Below are 18,822 nucleotides of genomic sequence, written 5' to 3'. Positions count from 1 at the left end.
AATTTGAGATTTTAGTCAATTTATTGATAACAAAGTTATTTATTTTTTTTTTGAACTATTATTTCACAAATTTTCGATTATTTCAATGGATCAGCTGATAGTCTTAAATATTTACATATACCGGAATGAAGAAAATGTATGTACGAGTATAATCGATAACTTCCATTTTATTAAATGATTGTAAAATTTCGATAACCGATAGTTAGTGAAAAGTTTTGATAAACAAATTTAATTTAAATTGATATTTTTATCGATTTCAATAAGCGCATAATTTATTGCATTACAAATAAAATTATTTTTGTTAAACATTCGGTTAGAAAAATATATTTTTTAAATATTTGTGCTTATAATTGCGATGTTGCGACTTGTAGTATATTCACTTCAGATATTCACTATAAAGAAGCACCTATTAGCTAAAAAACATTTATGTGAAATTATCGATTTCGACACTTGAAAGTTAATAAATGATAAATTTTGTATTAATCGATTTTTATAACTCGATATTTTTTTGTTTTAGAAATATATCGCTAATTTCACCTACTTTTCAAATAAAAAATACTATATTTTGTACTGATAATGGATTTTAGCTGTGTATCGATTGCTCCCTAACAATTTATATTAATACCTTCAACTTTAAATATTCACTTTAGGTAAACCAGTAACTATTGAAATTAAAAAAATATCTATATGCATTTATCGATATATGAATAATAATAAATGCGATATATAGATTGTAATAAATCGATAAAATATTGTTTTTGAATAAAATATTGATATTTTTATAATAATTATTATTTTTTTATGATAGGTGCGACATATCGATTACTTTAAATCGACAAAATATTGTTTTAGAAATTTATCGATCATTTCGTTGAATTTTCGATCCCCAAAAAATTATTTGTACTTGCAACCGATTTTAGCAGTACATCAATTTCGGCTTAACAACTAATATTTATATATACATAGTATATGGCATATGCAACTTTTAGTGCAAAATACTTTGAGCCATTTGTGGCCAAAAAATAGGTTTTTATATATATTTATATAATATATAGATATATTTACATAAAAAAAATTTTTTTTGGAACTGCCAAAGATGAAACTACAAAAATTCAATGGTCAACCATCTAAAGAGCTTTTCGAAGAGCATGTCCATAATAATAAGGACATTAATGACTCCTAAAAGCTGAGCAATTTAAATTCATGACTCCAAGAAGATGCCAGATTAATATTTAGTCAACTGGAAACGGCATCAAATGCAAATTGCTAACCACAGGTATGATAACATGAGCAAGCAGTTCAATGATAATCTCGAGAGGATGGTAGAACTCCCACAGCTGACGGTTGAGTCAGCTTGTTAAATGAAATATTTCTTCTCACCAGATGAAGTGACTAGCAATTTTAGTACCCCTCACGTGGTAAGATAAAATTGTATAGTTCGTCGTCATTTGGTCTTACAAACCAAACACACCTTTTATATTTTTTTGTTTTTGAAATTGTCTGTTTAAAATATTATTTAGTCGATTTCAAGTATATTTATTTTTTCGTTTTTTGTTTCTTATTAAACTGATTACCATTTTTATTTAAATATATTACACATATTAATTTCATCGCTATTTTTCCCAATATTTCACTTGCACTTTACGGGTTTTTACAAGTTTATTGCACAGATCGCCTTTTCTGTTGTTCTTATCCAGTATTCCAGCGATTAAGCCGCAATACTTTTGATACGTGACATGTTTTAATTTCGTTACACTCACAATTTTAATTGGGAAATTTTGAAAAACAAAACAGAGAAGTCGTTGGCTCGTTTTCTACTCATCACAGTTCAGTGCCCCGGCATTTAAGTGATACTCGCATAGCGGTGCTTGTTTTGGCTTGAGTAATAATTCAAAATTCATTTAGCACAATTGAAATTACGTCAAATGTGGAAACTGTTTTAGCGTGTGGCAATATGAAATAAATATGAAATGCAAAAACAAAAAGGTCGCAGAAGGTTCAATGAACGCGTCGAGCACAATTAGTAGAAGTGTGACTTGAGTGCGCCGAGAATTTGCGGCTAAATTTAGGTATTTATTTTAAGCACTAAGTGAATTCTTTCAAAGGAAAATAGTACAAAGCACATTCTTTCGCACCTCGTAGCTTTTCAACTTTTCATAATGAAATTCTTCGCCACAAACGCCACACTTTTTAGACTTTTTGTTTTGTAGTCACTGCTGCCTTTTCCGGCACTTGAAAGCAAAGTTCTAAGTTTCCGCCTTCCTCAGAGGCGAGTGTAGTGCTTAATAGCTGCGTAGAAAATGCTTAAAGTTTGTAATTAATCCTGTTAAAAATCCATTTCACCTGAGCCACCGCAAATGAACTCGACTTAGGGCTGAAGCCAATAGTTTGCTGCTCTAGCTGCAATTTGCTGGCGTTTGCTTGGTTATTGTTGTTGGTTTGCCCGTAGCCTGTGTTTGCGTTGAAAGTATTGTTTTTGTTGCTTTTGTTGAAAACTGTTGCTTTTGTTTTTATTGTTAGCGTTTTTGGCATTGTTTCTTGTTTGTTGTTGACTTCTTTACTATTTTCCATTTTAGCCAAGCTCTCGTGCGCACAAAAGTATGCTTCTCAAAGCTTTTCCCGTATTAATTTCGCTTGAGTAGTCGCTGAGCCTCGCAAATGTTGAAGAACTCAAGGTTGAAGTGTGTGCACTCAATGGTTTTTCTGTGTGCTTATGTTAATGGAAAACGTGAGAAGCCATACGAAAATCTGCGTGAGACCACGGAGGGGTTCGAAATGAGAAATATGAGCAGAGTAAGTGGATGTTGAGATAAAGAAGTAGACTTAAGGAGCAGATGAAAACAGGTGCGTGTAAGAGTTTTGTAGGCAAAATGTTTCTTTATAAATATATACTTAGTTAACCAGGCTTCGCAGAAGAGGATCGTAGTTATGGAGAGATGGACATACCTATGAAATCGTTTTTCTGTGTATGAGCTTTACGAGAAGCCTCAACAGCACGCAGAGCGATCATATAATTGAATTTTTTTCCCGTTTGAGTACTTGAGAGTTTGAATTCTAGTTCAAGCTATTTCAGTGCTTTCGTTTTTTTTTAGTTTATAATGAATATAGTTCAGAAGTAACTTCTGAGTCACCAAAACAAGAAAGTACGTTCATAATTATATTCTAAGAAGTTTTTTGTCTAGAATTCCTAATAAAAAATTCAAATTTCAGAAATTAGGTACCTGAATCCTAAGCTGACCTAAAACAATATCTTCGGAACAAAAACGTATTTTGAGATCAGAAAGTAGAAAAAACTATGAAGGGTGTTAAGTTGAAGTTTAAGTTCCACAAGCGTTTTTTTCCGAAGAGATAAACTTTTGAGATATTTTAAAAAATATCTTTAGGACGTTGCTTCGTCCGAGTAATTCAGCCACTGGAGGGCAATTCTCAAAGAAAGTGAGTAAATTATCGATATTCTCCACAAAATTTATGGTTATTTCAAAATTACTCTTGAATCATTTCCTCAAAAATGGGCTTAGTTTCTTATTTCTTTTGCTTTTTATACATTTTATAGCTTTTTTTCATTTCTCTTAACTTCCTTCAACGCATTGAAAGGGAAATGAACGCATTGTGATGCGCGGTCCGTAAAAGTCGTAACGAATAAAGACAATGCCAACAACAAAAAAAAACTATTTTTTACGCAAATTTTTCCTTTCGTTTCACTCTCCACCACATAAGCCATCTATCACCTGTGAATTCGGTAGTCCAACAACCACGTGCTACCTGCCAGCCCTCAGCGCCGCGCCACTTACAAATGCGTGTATGTTTGTGTGTATGAGTGTAAATCTATTTAGCTATATTTATGTTTACATACAATATCCACATGTCTGCATATATTAACTTGTCTATTTGTAGCTAATAACGTGCCAAATAATTTTCGCGCCTCGCAGCAACACAACGCCATCATTGTCTGTGGTGGCATCTTAATTTGTGGCAACTCTTCGTTGTAATGGAATTTGTGCCGGGAAGTCAATTTGTTATGGTTTTCGCTTGCGATTCGCGTCGGCAAGTGCGTATCAACACTTTTTGCCGACACTGTTGATTCGCAGCATACTTGCTTGGATACTTATGAGCTTCCACATTTATCTACGCGCTTCTTTGGCTTTGCCTTTAGTGGGCTCTTGAAGGCGTCAGTGAAGGGATTAGGTGCTATGTTAGTAAAGAGGGTGTGTTGAAGGGGTTTTCGACAGAAATCGTGGTACGTGCCCTTAATGAGTTTCGAATTTAAAGTGAAGCGGTTCCATATATGTTAGAATGTAGGAAACTTGGTATGCAATTTAGGTAGCTTTTTCTATGATTATGTGGTTAATTTGCGTGGAATTTAGAGTGTGAATTCGTGAACATTTCCAGAATGCTAATAAGGTGCTAAGGCTGTGGCGAGGTCTATTTAGCGCACTGAGTAGATGTGTTGAGATGAAATTTTTTTGAAGTGCGAATGTTCACTATAACTATATACATTTGGAAGCTTATGTAGAAGGATTGTACACAGGAAAACTGAAATGATAGTGACAGTGGTATATGGAATAAAGCTATTTTATTAAATTTAAATTTTAAGAAATGTTTTCTCATAAATCAGATCTTGCCATACGTTGTGAATCAATAAATTTTTAAATTTAAAACAAAAAATTACATTCCAAAACCTGGCGCTCATATACAATTTTTGGAATTATATAATCGATTTTAAAATAAATAGTTGACTACAAAAATTTATTTAAGAAATAATTATCGCTTTTATCAAATTCACTATATATCAACATCATTTAATAAATTTATGAAACTGATTTTTTATATTATCGATTTTTACCATCGATTATTAAATTTTTTGTATCGATTACTAAAAGTGTAGCAATTTTCACTAGCGATTTTTTTTAAATTCACTAATTGCTTATATTGTTTCATACATATCTGTAGTTGATTTATAATTATTATTTATTATTGTTATAATCGATTATTTTTTTCGGTAATTTTATTTTAGTTTTATATCGATAAATAAACATTTAAAATTGCTGACTATCGATTTTATCAACTTCACTCATTACTGAAATTTTTTGATAATACTCTGTAGATGATTTATCGATTTTTATAATCGATTATTTTTTATTCGATCATTTTATTATTTTTATATCGATTTCTCAACCTTTGGCCGTCCTCGATTTTATAAAATTCACCAATTACTGGTTGTTTAAAAGATTGCTATAGCTGATTTTTAAATTTTTACTACCCACTACTATTTTGTATTTTCGATAATTATATATTTTAGTGTCGATCACTTAACATTCAGCAATACTCACTAGTAGTTTTCCTTTAATAAAATGTACTCTAATGAACTTATTGATATATTACCAAATTATCAAATTTTATCGATTTACATTGTTTACCGATTTCAAAAATTATCTACAAAATTCTCTTACTGTAATAAGATTTATTTTTATCATCTAAGGGGTACTAAATTCACCGATGCCGCTTAATTTATACATACATAAAGCAAACTTGTCGAATTTAAATCGATTAGCTACCAAGTTTTAATCGATTTGTGAAGACTTATCGGTTTTTATATTTGAATTTAAGATTAATCGAAACGATTTCTTTACCCAATTAATTTAATTTAAAAAAAAATCGATTATTTTATTAAAGTATCGATTATTTTTGAAAAGTATAACTTAAGTACCAACTTTAGATTTTATATAGCTGACTTATTGAATTTTAAACGATTTATGTAGCTGACTTATTTTCGCAATCGGTTAATCGAATTTTTCTATTATTATAGAATATTTTTAATTAAATAAATTTGTGTAATAAACTATTCGAAGTTAATTTTTAATTACCATTTAATAAAAATTGTTTGTTTTATAAATTTATCGATTATTTTTATTTTATTCTATTAAAAATCTATTACTTTGCAAATGTATCGATTATTTTTTAAAGTCGATAACAGCTGGAATGTACTATTTTAAAGCAAAATTATTTACTAACTCTAATTTAACTACTAATTTTAGGCAAAATTATTTATTAACTCACCTTAATACACGACTTTAATTATTGCTTCTTTTTTGTAAATGTTCTGCAGAAATTAGCTGTAAAGATAAGACAAAGAGATATGCATGAAATAAACGTCAAAATTAAGGATAGAATTTTCAAGCTACTTTATTATGATCATATAAAAGTTTGACAGCTTGCAATTAAACCACGAAAGTGCTATTAAAATTTGAAATTTCGCTACCGAATGTCAAGTGCAAAAGTGACTGTTGAAGAGACTGGTTTAACTGTTAATTGCAGCGGAGCAGAATTTTGTTATCCTATATATGTAAATATGTTTAATTTTTTACTAGTTAGCACTTTTACTCTTTTAGCAATATTGTTATTGTTTTCTTTTGTTAAATGTATTTTTTTTTTAGTTTTTGTAATATTTTATATTTTTTGTTCTAAATATTTTAAATTTTTATTTTTTTGAAATTTTTTATATATATAATTATTTTTTAATTATTAAAAATTTTAGTATTTAATGAATTTTCTTAATTTAATTTATTATTATTATTATTTTATTATACTTTTTTAGTTATTATTTTCTCAATTTTTTGTTTGCTTCTTCTGTATAAGGTTTTTACTCATAGCAACTGCTGCTGGTTAGTTATTAAAGATGACTAAGCAGAAAAGTCTCAGTTAATAAAATAAAATTTTAGCAGAAATTAATTGCTATGTCCAAAAAGCTAAACATAATAGTAAAAAAGTGTCATTAATCAAATGTAGAAACACAACCACAGAGTAGCAAAATTTATGTGCAACATTTGTCCAAACATTTCCGAGGCGAATCGGAGTTAATTATAAATTTATAGTTGTTATTTTAAATTTTTTTAAAGTTTTTTTTTATATTAATTTGACGTTATTTTTAGTGTTTTTCTTTACCTTACTCAACTTAATTTAATAACACGGTAACACTCGTTGTTTACGCTTGTAAATTAATTAGTTGCACTCAGCAATTGGCAAAGCTCCAAAGCAAGTGTTTAGCGAATGCTTCCACTTATTTGCATATGAACATATGTAGCCAAGTTTTGTAACTTCCCACTTGCCTGTGAAAAAATTGAAATTTTTTTCGCGTCACTTAATTCAAATCGAATGCGCAATGTTGCCAATGAGGAAGCACCGCACGCCCATTGTAGCTAGTAGCTGCCATCAGCTCTTTGCCTATTCGCTTACAAACATATTAATTTGTTTCTACGTAAGCTTTGATTTCCACCTACACTCGTGCCAACAGCCTGTCCGCACGCTCCTTCCGCTTGATACGGCACATATGCCTATTTTTTGCTTTAATTGCCGGTGGCTTATTCTAAAAATAGCAATAAACACAGTCCACGTGGTAGTTACAAACAAATTAAATGACATACATATAGTCAATTACTTGTATATATAGCCTGTATATTAAAGCATTCTTCTAGTATCCTTTAGCACTTTGCTGTTGCTATGCGCTGTTAATGACTTTCTTCGTCCCTAGTTGCCTTTGTCGCTTCATTTCAGTCAAGAACTTGGTGTTTTGTGGACATAATCTTCTTTGTATCAATATATTTATGTGTTTGTCTCACACTTCCTCAATTACTTGAAGGTAGAAAGCTTTTCCTGATCAATTGAGACTACTTGCCCCAAAGCCATTAACCCTTAAGTGGTCATGAGTGCTTCAAAGGAACAGGTAATTTCTCATAGAGTTGTAGGAACCAGGAAGATTGCTCGCAGGTGCATTTACAGTTAATAGATGGGAAATACTTAGAAATACAATATATTGATCGAAATTGGTTAAATACACTCATGTTAGCTCATTTATATGCTCAGGTGGCTAAATGTTATGTCTACGTGCCTCTTTTCTCAATTTTAAGACCATTCTGCTATGAGATTGTATATTATTTAGTAAATTAAAATTTATTTAATATATTTTATTTTTAATTACTATTTTTGGAATTTACTTGATTTTTTTTTTTTTAGATTTTCCTAATATTTTTTGTTCATTTAATTTTTAACCTTTTTGAGTGCAAAGCTTACTCATATGTTCACAGGTCAAGTACATTGCCACCTTCTAATGCACTCCTTTAGCTATATTAAGCCATACATACATATGTACATATTTAGAATGCAACTAAAACCATTAAAACAACAACAACAACAAAAACGTATAGTCAAACAAAGATAAATGCAATGGTGTCTGCTTACTGAAATCGAACAAATGGCAAACTTGCTGGCATCCACCGTCTGTGAGTGTCACATTCAGCCAGAGGTTTATTGACCTGCTAGTAGAGAATAGCACAGGAAACCAAAAGCCACAATAAATACCATTTACATACATATGTATGTGGTACTGTGTATTTGTGAATAAGTAAAAATAGTTACATTTAAACTTAAAAAAATGCTATTTAAAAGCTAGTAGCTGGAATTGATATTGTTGTATAAAGATGAAATTTAAGAAAAAATAAAAGTTCCTAAAAATATAAGAGATCGTCAAATTCGGCTTGACGCTTACATATTTTGTAGCATAAAGCAGTATAAAAAGATCTTTATCTCGATTTAGATCAGTCAGTTTGTATGGCAGCTATGTGCTACAGTAATCCGATCTGATCTATTTCGGATATTGTACTGTTATCTTGTATAATTATTTCAAGCCCGATTTTGTGACGATATCTTGTCATATAAAAAGGTTGCCATACAAGAACTTGAGTGTGATAGACAAATTTGTATGGTATATAATATAATGGTCCGAACTGAACAACTTACTTGGAGAATGTACCGTTACTTTGGACTCCGTGCAAAATTTTGCGAAGATATCTTGTCAAATAAAAAAGTTTTCCATACAAAGACTTAACTTTGAGCGGTCAGTTTGTATGGTAGCTATATGCTACAGTGGTCCAATCTGAACAATATCTTCATATATTATACCGTTCAATTTGAGAGTAATCTGTGGTAAATTATGTGAAGATATCTCGAAAAATAAAAAAGGTTGCCATACAAGGACTTATGGGTAATCGATCAATTTGTATGGGAACTATATCATATAAAGGTCCGATATCAATGGTCCCAACGAAAGAGCAGCTTCTTGGGGAGAAAAAATCGTGTGCAGAATTTCAGGTCGGTGTCTCAAAACATAAACTGCGCATATACATACTTAATATGCCCTATACAAGTTATAAAAATTCTGTTTTCCTAAAAAAATTTTATACATATTTATGAGCTCAAATATCACATTTCCATAACACGTGATGCGAATACGCTCTGCATGTATTTTGCTATATTTACTTATATAATTATATAAGGAATATCAAGATAATCTAGGAAAACTGCGCCACAATTAAAGAGTGTAAAGATCGACAGCAAAAAGTGGGCCAATTATGGATGAGGTTCGGCAATATTACAAGCAAATATTTTTCCACTTAACCAGCAATTGCAAATATGGGAATATATGAATAATTTTCCCACTAACCTGTCACATTTTGCATTGAAAAGATAATATCCACATATTAACGTTTTATACTCCAATTTCAGCACTCTGACCTCTATTATACTCTTTTTTACAAACAAATTTACTACTTTCGGACTTTTATTTAAATATTAATTAGTTTAATATTAATTATGTTATTATTAATAGCAATTAATATTTAACTTTTTTTGGTTTTATAATAATTGCACTCATTTCCTATATTCTCATTTATTTTTAGCCACATAGCTTGTCAATTACTAGAACTACTATCCTGAATATAATTTCATAACCAGAAAATGAGCTAAGTGACCGACATTCTATAAGGCTTTAAGTCCTTTCTTAGCTACCAATATCTAAACTAAGATTTTTCTAAACACAAACAAGCAAATTGTACATATAACTGTTCATAAACAAAAACACAAACATATGTACTAAACATGTAAGAGTTACTTAGACACCCCAGGTATGCATATAATTAATTAAAGATATGCTTATAGACTTAGCTATGTATATATTCTTGAGGTCATATGCTCATACTTATGCACATGCGCAGTTACTTATGCATAACATATGTACTGCAAAGCTAAATAATTACTGTGTCTACTCTAAGTAAACAAGAAATTCAATTAATCACTTCCACGCATATTAGCTGGTGGCTCAGCACTAAATCGCTTATTCAACCATTAGTGCATTAACTACATGTATTTGCTTGCATAAAAAAATTATGCATATAAAGGTTAAAGGTTTCTTAGCAAATATGCTATGCAGGTGCAAGCTAATATCGTTGTATTTATTAAAAATTAGTTCAAGCAAGTTAAGAACTGCGAGCTGGTAGTTGATTTATTGCGAATATTTGTGAATAAACATAAGATTCTGCTAGCAAAGAAAATCGAATTATTTAATATTAATGATGAAAAATAAAAATAACAAATTTAAAATAACTTAATTAATTAATATTCAAACTTAAAAAAAAAACCTGAAAATTTATTTAAATTTTATTTTTTTTAATTACTTTTATTTTTTAATTCTTAAATATTTTAATATATTTAATTTTACTAATTAAAATAGTTTCGAAATTTTTAAAAAAATTTTTTAATTAATTATTAATATTTTTTTATTCATAACTACTTACTATTTAGTTTTATATTTTTTTGGTAAATAACATGTTATGGGAAATAATATTCAAAATTACGTAATTACAAAAATAAAAAATAATAATAGCTTAACACAACTTCTTATAAAACTATTATTTAATTTTTTAGTCATTTTACTACATACTTGTTGAAATGTACACTCAATATAGTGGGGTGCAGCTACCACCACGTTAATTAAAATGAAAATACAATTAATTAGTTATTCTTTAAAATAATAATACATTTAATTAAATAATTCAGATTTAATATTAATTATATCATTAAAACAATAGTTAATTAACTTTAATTGATTAATTAATTTATAAAAAGTAAAGCAGAAATCTTTCTTAATGCATAAAAATATATAAATTCTAATTATTAAAAAAATAGTTTATTAAATACTACTTAATTTTCTCTAATTATTTTGACAATTATTTATTTTATTCTAAATTTTTGTATTTAATACTATTATTCTTAGTCAATAATAAAAAAATTAATTGTTCATAAATAAGAAAATTTAACTAATTAATTAATAATTTAATTACTGGCAAAAATTAGTTCTTACTTAATTAATTAAAAAGAAAATGTGAAAAAATAATAACACAATAAAATACTATTTACTATTTAATTTTCTTGAATTATTTTGTTACTTACTTAAGAATTTTAAGTTTATTTTCATTTATGTTACTCATGTTTCTATTTTATTTTAATTAATAAGAAGATATATATTTAAAACATGAATTACGTTACTATTGTTTTTAATTTAAATTTTTCATATATAAGAAAATCGTACTAATTAATTAATAATTTAATTAAATAATTAATTAAAAATTTTAAGTTCTTAATTAATTAATTTGTAAAAAGCTTGAAAAATAAAAATGCAATTAAATACTATTTAATTATTTAATTTTTTTTTAAATTACTTTGTTAATTACTTAAATTTTTTCAGGTTTTTGCTTTAAGTAACATGTTTCTATATTAATGACCACTATTATTTATTAATATAATAAAAAATCTAAATAATTAATTAAAAAATAAATATCGCTAAAAGTGAATGTTATTAATTATTTTTGGTCAAGAGTTAAATTTAATAATTTATTTAATTTTATTAATTTTTTTGAAATAGTACATTTTATTTCAATTAATTTTATTTCCTTTTGTCTTTATTACTAATTAGTTACCAATTATTGTTATTAATTTTGATTACTTATCACAACTTTTTGTAATAATTTCGCATTTCATCAAATGATGCTCACACTCGCATGCATTCTTCTCATTACATCACTCACAACTTATCTTTAACGCATCATTAGCGCGCTATTGTTTGCAGAAAAAAACACTAAAGTGAAAAAATTATGCAATTAAAATTTTTATCGCATAACCAAGGCAAATCAAGTATTTGCACTTGCAATACACACACTGAAGTCATGCTTCTACTGCAAAGCAAATATTTATTTTTTCAATTTCGAAGCAAATTCTAATTTACTTTTCGTTCAGCATAAATTCGTTGATTAAACACGCCATTAGCTGAGTTATTATTTTCCAATTTATTTTTTAATATTTTTATTTCAACTTATTATTATTTTTTTATTGCCGCCACATTAACTGGAAGGCCATCAGCCACCACTGCAATGGCGGAGTGAACGTTGCTTGCCGCAACTCGATGCTTTGTGGCAGCGATTCGATTTCGATTTCTCTTTAGCGCTAAATTGTCGGTGGATTATTGATGTCTTAACAAAATAATCGCAGCAAATGTGCTGGAATCGAGAATGTAATGATATGGGTAATTGGCATTACATATGCGCGTATTATATTCTGAAGCTTCTGTGTATATGAAGCCCCGCGATCGGTTTCCATTGCGGTTGCGATTTTTAATGCGTAATTCTGTATTTATTTAAAACGGCGTTTGTGCAGAACTTCAGCCGATAAGTGCACAATTTTCTCGTAGACTCATTATATTGTATTGTATTACATTTTGCCCGTTATCGGCTAACGTGATTTTATTTACTTTTCATTTCCTTAAATATTATATCTGGTTTTGTTTTTGTTGCACGCCATTGGACTGCGAGTATGCGTGAAGGTGGCGTAGGAATTCTTTGGAAACAATATTGATTGGTGACACTTGCAATTAAAATGCTTTTATAAAACAACTGTGCTTAGAGTTCTATTGAAAATATAAATATCGTGTAATTTTCCCTTTTGTTTAAAAACAACAAATTTATCTTTTTTTTTTTACTTTGTAATGTTTGATTTAAAAAAAATTGCATTAATCATTTTGTCAAAGAATCCTTAAGGAAGAAACCGTCTTGTATTGCATTGAAGAAAGATTATTTGTGCATAAAAGCTCCTATTTCTATTATATTCTTGACTCATTGAGCTTCTAGTCCTGTAGTTTAAACTTTTTAGTGTCTTTCGAAAAGCAGTTATTGTTCTTTTGATGCATTTCTTACAAAAATTGTGATCAGCTACTCCAAAATTTCATAGAGATCTTCGATCTGTAATTTGCGAACATTTAACTCGCATAAAGTTATAAAGTGTTTTTGAAGTCGTTTCTGAAAAGTATGGCCACAATATGGTCAAGTATTTAACGCTTTTTGGTGCCTTTTTTTAAAGAATTTATTATTTTTGAGCAGTGTTGCTGAAAAAAGTGTGATCAATACTACAAAATTTAGTAGAGATCTTGGACCAGTGATTTGGGATCATTTTAACAGCCTAAAGCTATGAAGTTGCTAAACGCATGGCAATAAGTATGTATCATAAATCTTAATATTTACAAATGAAGACTTCAGATCAGACTGTTTAAATCAAGCCGTTCTCACGACGTTCAAGTTTACGTATTCAAAACGAACCTGGATTTTTTAACCGACCAAGAACTGTCCAGATGACAGATTTTTACAAATTACTTCCTGAATGGCTTTTGTCACTATAATAACAACAACAATAGTAACACATACTTGCAGAAGTCTAAAAGTGACGTTATATGAGAAAAATATAAAGTTTTCATTAGAGAAAAATTTGAAAATTTAATTGGAATATTATAAAAAAATATTATTAAAGTAGGTCACAGAGCAAAATGATATTTGGAGTTCTAGGATTTCAAAGCGCTAGGTAGAGTAGCTGTCTCACAACGCTCCGAGGCCTTTAGGAGGCCCAAAGTCAAAAGTTTCTTCACTCTATTGGCCCGTGCCGTGCTTCTGATAAAGTTTATCAATATGAAAAGTTACAAAAAGGTACTTAAAGTTATTTTAGGGCTGCTCCCATAACAAAGTTGACACGGAAAAATTGCTCTACAAGGTTTTGGGCTTATTAGTGAACTATAGAAAGATTTTTGGAACAACAGAAACAAAAACGACAACACAATAAACTTAATGGTTATATATTTCTACTGAAATCTAACCAAAAGTCAACGAGTTATAGATTAATATAAAGAAATAATTGCACTACAACAAAAACGAAACAATTTTCATAAACTAGCTAGACACACAAAGGTCATCGAAAACTTTAAAAATCATTAGTTTAGCTTAAGGCTAGTTAAAAACTTTTTCACGCATTTTTTTCATTTTTTTTTCGAATTTCCGCAGAGAATAATGGAAACAAATTTTCAGTTATAGCATAGTATAGTTATTTCAACAAGCTTATACTTCCACTTCCTGCCTGCATTGTATACTCTGTACACTGAAATTGTCTAATGGAGAAGAAAACGCTTGGAGCAAAGCGCATGCTCAGCGCGGAGTGTCCATTAACCGCCAAGCATTCAATGCGTAATGCTGATTTATCCGCAAATCGCACTCACACACACAAATAAATACAGAATACCGTGCACTTAGCTTTAAGCTGACCAGTTTTGGTACATTAGAATTGTACAAATAGCAACAACAATAACTTACATAGTTGCTGGCTCCTTAAAAGCAACGCCAAATCATTGCTGGTGCCATTGATTTTGATTAATGATGTGTTGGAATAATGATAGTGGTGGCATGGTGGTTGTTGTGCTGCTTTTATTGTATTGTTTTTGTTGTATGCTTGATTGGTTAGTTGGGTGGTTAGGTTTTTATTTTTATTATGCCATGCCATGTATGTGGTTACCACAGAATGTTGCGGTTTTTAGCAGCGCTGGTTGTTAGAGGGAAGTAAAATGGTGTTTCAGTTGTTTTCTACTTTTTAGTTTTGTTATTGTAGTGGGTTTTAAGCTAAGACAAATATATAAGTAGGTATTTATATATTCTTGCTTTGACTTTGTTTATTTACTTTTTGCTTTATATCTCCAGTTTCGCAGATGGCAATCGATTCTGCAGTGTTTGGCGATAAATTTGCACATTAATCATTGCTTGGAGGGTCTTGTTTGGAAATCTGTTAACCTGAATTAATTTTTTTTATTGATTACAAGCGATCTGATATACATATATTTCAGCTTTATTCACATCGTCCGCGCATGCTCTGCAATCCGTCAACTCCACTCGCTTTCGCCTAACAGTAGAAGATTTTTGTTCTGTTCACCGTTTAGATTACCCCTCACCAACTTTGTTGTATGCTCTGTGTTGCTAGTGTTTCAAGGTGTCTCTCTAGTGTCCAGATTGAAACCACCCTGAAGGAGCTGAGTGGTCTGGAGCAGCTAGGAAATTGTATTTACAATTGTCCCCGAGCAGTCCAACTCATCTGCCTTTCTTTTCCTTCTATTCTTATATAACGGGGTACCCAGTTGGTATTAACACAGTTACCACCTGAGAGTCCAAATATTGCCTGCTTGCATAACCTAACGCAGTGAGTTTTAGTATTGGCGCTTCGGAATGCCGTAATTGTCACTGAGCTGCTCAATAGCAGGTTTATGGACTTGCTGGTTTGAGCAGAAACTCACTTGCTATCTTCTGTTTGGCAATAATTTCGACCTAAAATACTGAATTGTAGTCATTTAGTTTGAAGCTACCTTCTGTGTATGATCTACAACAAAAGAAGATCGCTTCTGTTTTTGTTTTTGTTCCTGTTTCACGCTTTATAACCGTCTGGGAATATGTAGACATTACTGTTGGTATTGTTGACCAAGCTTATAAGTAAATAATTTCAATTGGAAAACTATATTCAAATGTCTTACCACATCAGACATACACAAACGGTGATTTCACAAATCACTTAAACACCCTGGACTTTGATGCAAAATCTGCAACATTTCGCTGCTAACCGTTTTTGCACGTCTACTTGATATCAACTTCCCACCGCAGCACAGCAGTCATTTGTGGCCGCCTTTTCGGCACGTCGACCCACACAAGTGTCTGCAGACGCTGCTGCCGCCGCCGCCGACGAGATGGTTAGTCATTGCAGCCACCAGCAGCTGCCTTAAACGCCATACTATAAAGGCAAGCTTATACTAATTCTCGCTTGCATAACAGACATTAAGTCACTGCCGTTGCCGGCGTCGCAGCTGTTCAGTAAAGCAGAAAAAATGTGCCAGCGTCGGGCTTAGAAAAAGCGGCAGCAATAAGGCATAATTAAAATCAGATAAAAACTTGATATTTGAAAGCGCTTAAGCCAGTGTTGCTGTGTTGGTGAACGGCGGAGAAATCTAGGTATGCCAGTCGGCGGTCGGTGAGTAGCAGTCATTAAAATTAGCAACAATTGCTTTTTAAACAACTCATTTACGCCGACGAACAGCTGACAGTCAGATGATTAGACTGACAGCAAAAACTAGCAACAACAACAACCGAGTGCAGGTTGCGAAACGGAAAAAAACGAGCTGCGGACGAAAAAACGCGAGCAAGCGATAGATAACCTGTTTTGCTGTCGATATGTCAATAAGCAACGATTTATTTGCTATATTTTGTTTGCTAGCGTCACAGCTGACTTTTTGCTCAAGAACTTATTTTTCACACTTGCTAACTGGCTATGCTAATTAGACTAATCTATGCAAATTTATATAAATTTTATTTTATCAACGTGCCCTACTTTGGCAATCTGTATTAGTCACAACATGCTTCCGTTCGCGTAAATAATGGCAGACTGACGGTAAAATTACAATTATTAGGTAACTAGTATGTAACCACTTCCGTAACTAGTTTATGTTTACTATTTTCTACTACACGTATTGCCGATTTTTGAAAATATCGCTATTTTATAATAAATTTACAACTAGTTTTCAACCGGTCCATTTGTAACTAGTTAGTAACTAATTAATTTAATTATATCAATTTCGATATTTATATGCTATATACATTATTTAAAGATAAAACTAAATTTTATTTGGGCCATTTGTAGCTAGTTAGTAACTAGTCCGAAATATTTTAATTATTCCGAATTCTTGCAATTTTTTTTAAATATATTGATATATACCATATTGATAGGTACTACATATGTATATCTACTTTTTATACAGAAAATTTTTAGGCCGCTCGCAAGCGATTTGAACGAAGCAAAACGAAACGCTCTGACAGCTTTTTGCTTCACTTGCAAGCTTTTCTGTTCAACAGTGGCGCAATTGTTTGAAAACTGCCAATAACTCTTAACAACAATTGTGCTAATTTGCTTGCACCTTTGCCTTTTGCATTGCACTTTGAGTTGATGCCTTTTTCAACAGCATTTTGTGCCAGTTGAGTCGGCATTTGCATTTGCAGCGCTGCTGCAACCGCCTTGACACTTTGTAATTTATGTAAACATTCGCCATTATCAGTCACATTTAGCTACCCATTGTTGCTGTTGTTAATTTATGGTCTCATATGTGAGAAAATGTTGCTTAAGAATTTCAATTTGCTTGTGACCCTGTAGGAAATAGAGTTCTTAGAGAAATTTTCAACTAAAAATTTCTAAAAATAAGATCAAAAAGATTGTTCGAAAATAATATTATAATAATAAAATAATATTGAACTTCTTGTTTTGGAAAAATTTTGTTCCTCAGGTTCTTTCTTTTTAGTGAAAGTAACTTGTTTAGTTTAAGATCTTCCAAACCGGTCCAAAGAGAGGTATTCTTCGTCTCCTAGTTTAGTTTTTGCTCTAAGTACAATAACAAAGTTCTTCTAAAGAGACATCCATCAAGTCATCCAATTTCCTATTGGGTTGGACACTTAAATGTGCACGTGTGTTATTTTCAAATGATATTTCAAAGCTTTGTAATTTTGTATTTAAATGCTGTAAGAGCCATTGTAATGTATTCTTCTTAATTACATAATTACAAATTGTATCGACTGATTTTGTGGAGGTGTGAGTAAAATATGTTGCTATTGGATGGGAAAAAAGCTCAAGGGTGTGAATAATACTCAGTTTGGATTTTGCGATTGTGCAATTATTCACTAATAATAATAATATATATTCTTTGAGAAGTTAGGTAACTTATTGTAAAATTATAGAGTCGATTATGGTGAAATCTCTCATAAGCGGACACTGGACCATACTTTCTGTCCTGTTGATAGAGCGGTTCGCATAATAGGTTATCTTTATAAAAAATAGTTGAGACCAACCAATGTAAACGGTTATTGGAGATATCTGCTTAATAGAGCGTCCGTTTATTAGGGCTTTCACTGTATTTGCTTATAACATATATATTATTGTGATCCATTATGTTTCCCAAAAATCAGTTTTAATTCTCATATGTTCGATCATTTCTGTATCATATGTTATCAATATACAGTTCTTTCCTAACTTGAATCATCAGAACCCCCAAAAAACGGGAATATAGGTAAATTTGTATGTACTTTTGGCGGCCATTTGCACAAAAACGGGAATCAAATAATAACGGTAACTATGTGATTCATGTAACTGCAGATGTGTACGTAACAAATGTATATACGTACATATATAAATCACTGATAAGAATTGAACAGGTGAGTAGTTATCACAAAAACAAGGATAAGTACAGTTTTCACCATGTCCCCCCAAGAGTGGGAGACACTCGGGATCGCAGTATGCCTTCGCTTGCAAGTCGTGCGTATGTTAATATGAATGTATGTTTCCCAAGTCGTGCTTATGTTAACACGAATGTATGTTTCCCAAGTCGTGGGTATGTTTATATGAACGTATTTTCCCATAATGTGGGTATGTATATATATATTTTGTTACATGAAAAATGTGTGAAATTGTATTTCTAATGCCAATTCAAGACTTCGAGATATGGAGAACTTCGAGTTATGGAAATTCAACTGTATATTACATTTTCACACTGTTTCATTTCCCTTATATTGACATTTTATAATGCTTCAGTTTCATTTTATTCAC

The 18,822-nt window shown here is 30.8% G+C and overlaps 1 protein-coding gene across 3 annotated transcripts in view; it reads right to left on the bottom strand.

Moving 5' to 3' along the window:
* Positions 1–18,822, bottom strand: part of LOC120768512 (dual specificity tyrosine-phosphorylation-regulated kinase 2) — a 161,807-nt gene that overhangs the window by 99,494 nt on the left and 43,491 nt on the right. For all 3 annotated transcript variants that reach the window (XM_040095238.1, XM_040095237.1, XM_040095239.1), the window contains one exon: positions 6,058–6,113. The gene's annotated coding sequence lies outside the window, so the exon portion shown is untranslated. The remainder of the gene's footprint in view (positions 1–6,057; positions 6,114–18,822) is intronic.

This window comes from Bactrocera tryoni, chromosome 2 (assembly GCF_016617805.1).
Source record: "Bactrocera tryoni isolate S06 chromosome 2, CSIRO_BtryS06_freeze2, whole genome shotgun sequence".
In the NCBI taxonomy this organism is placed as follows: domain Eukaryota; kingdom Metazoa; phylum Arthropoda; class Insecta; order Diptera; family Tephritidae; genus Bactrocera; species Bactrocera tryoni.
This window is presented reverse-complemented; position numbering and strand designations above follow the sequence as displayed.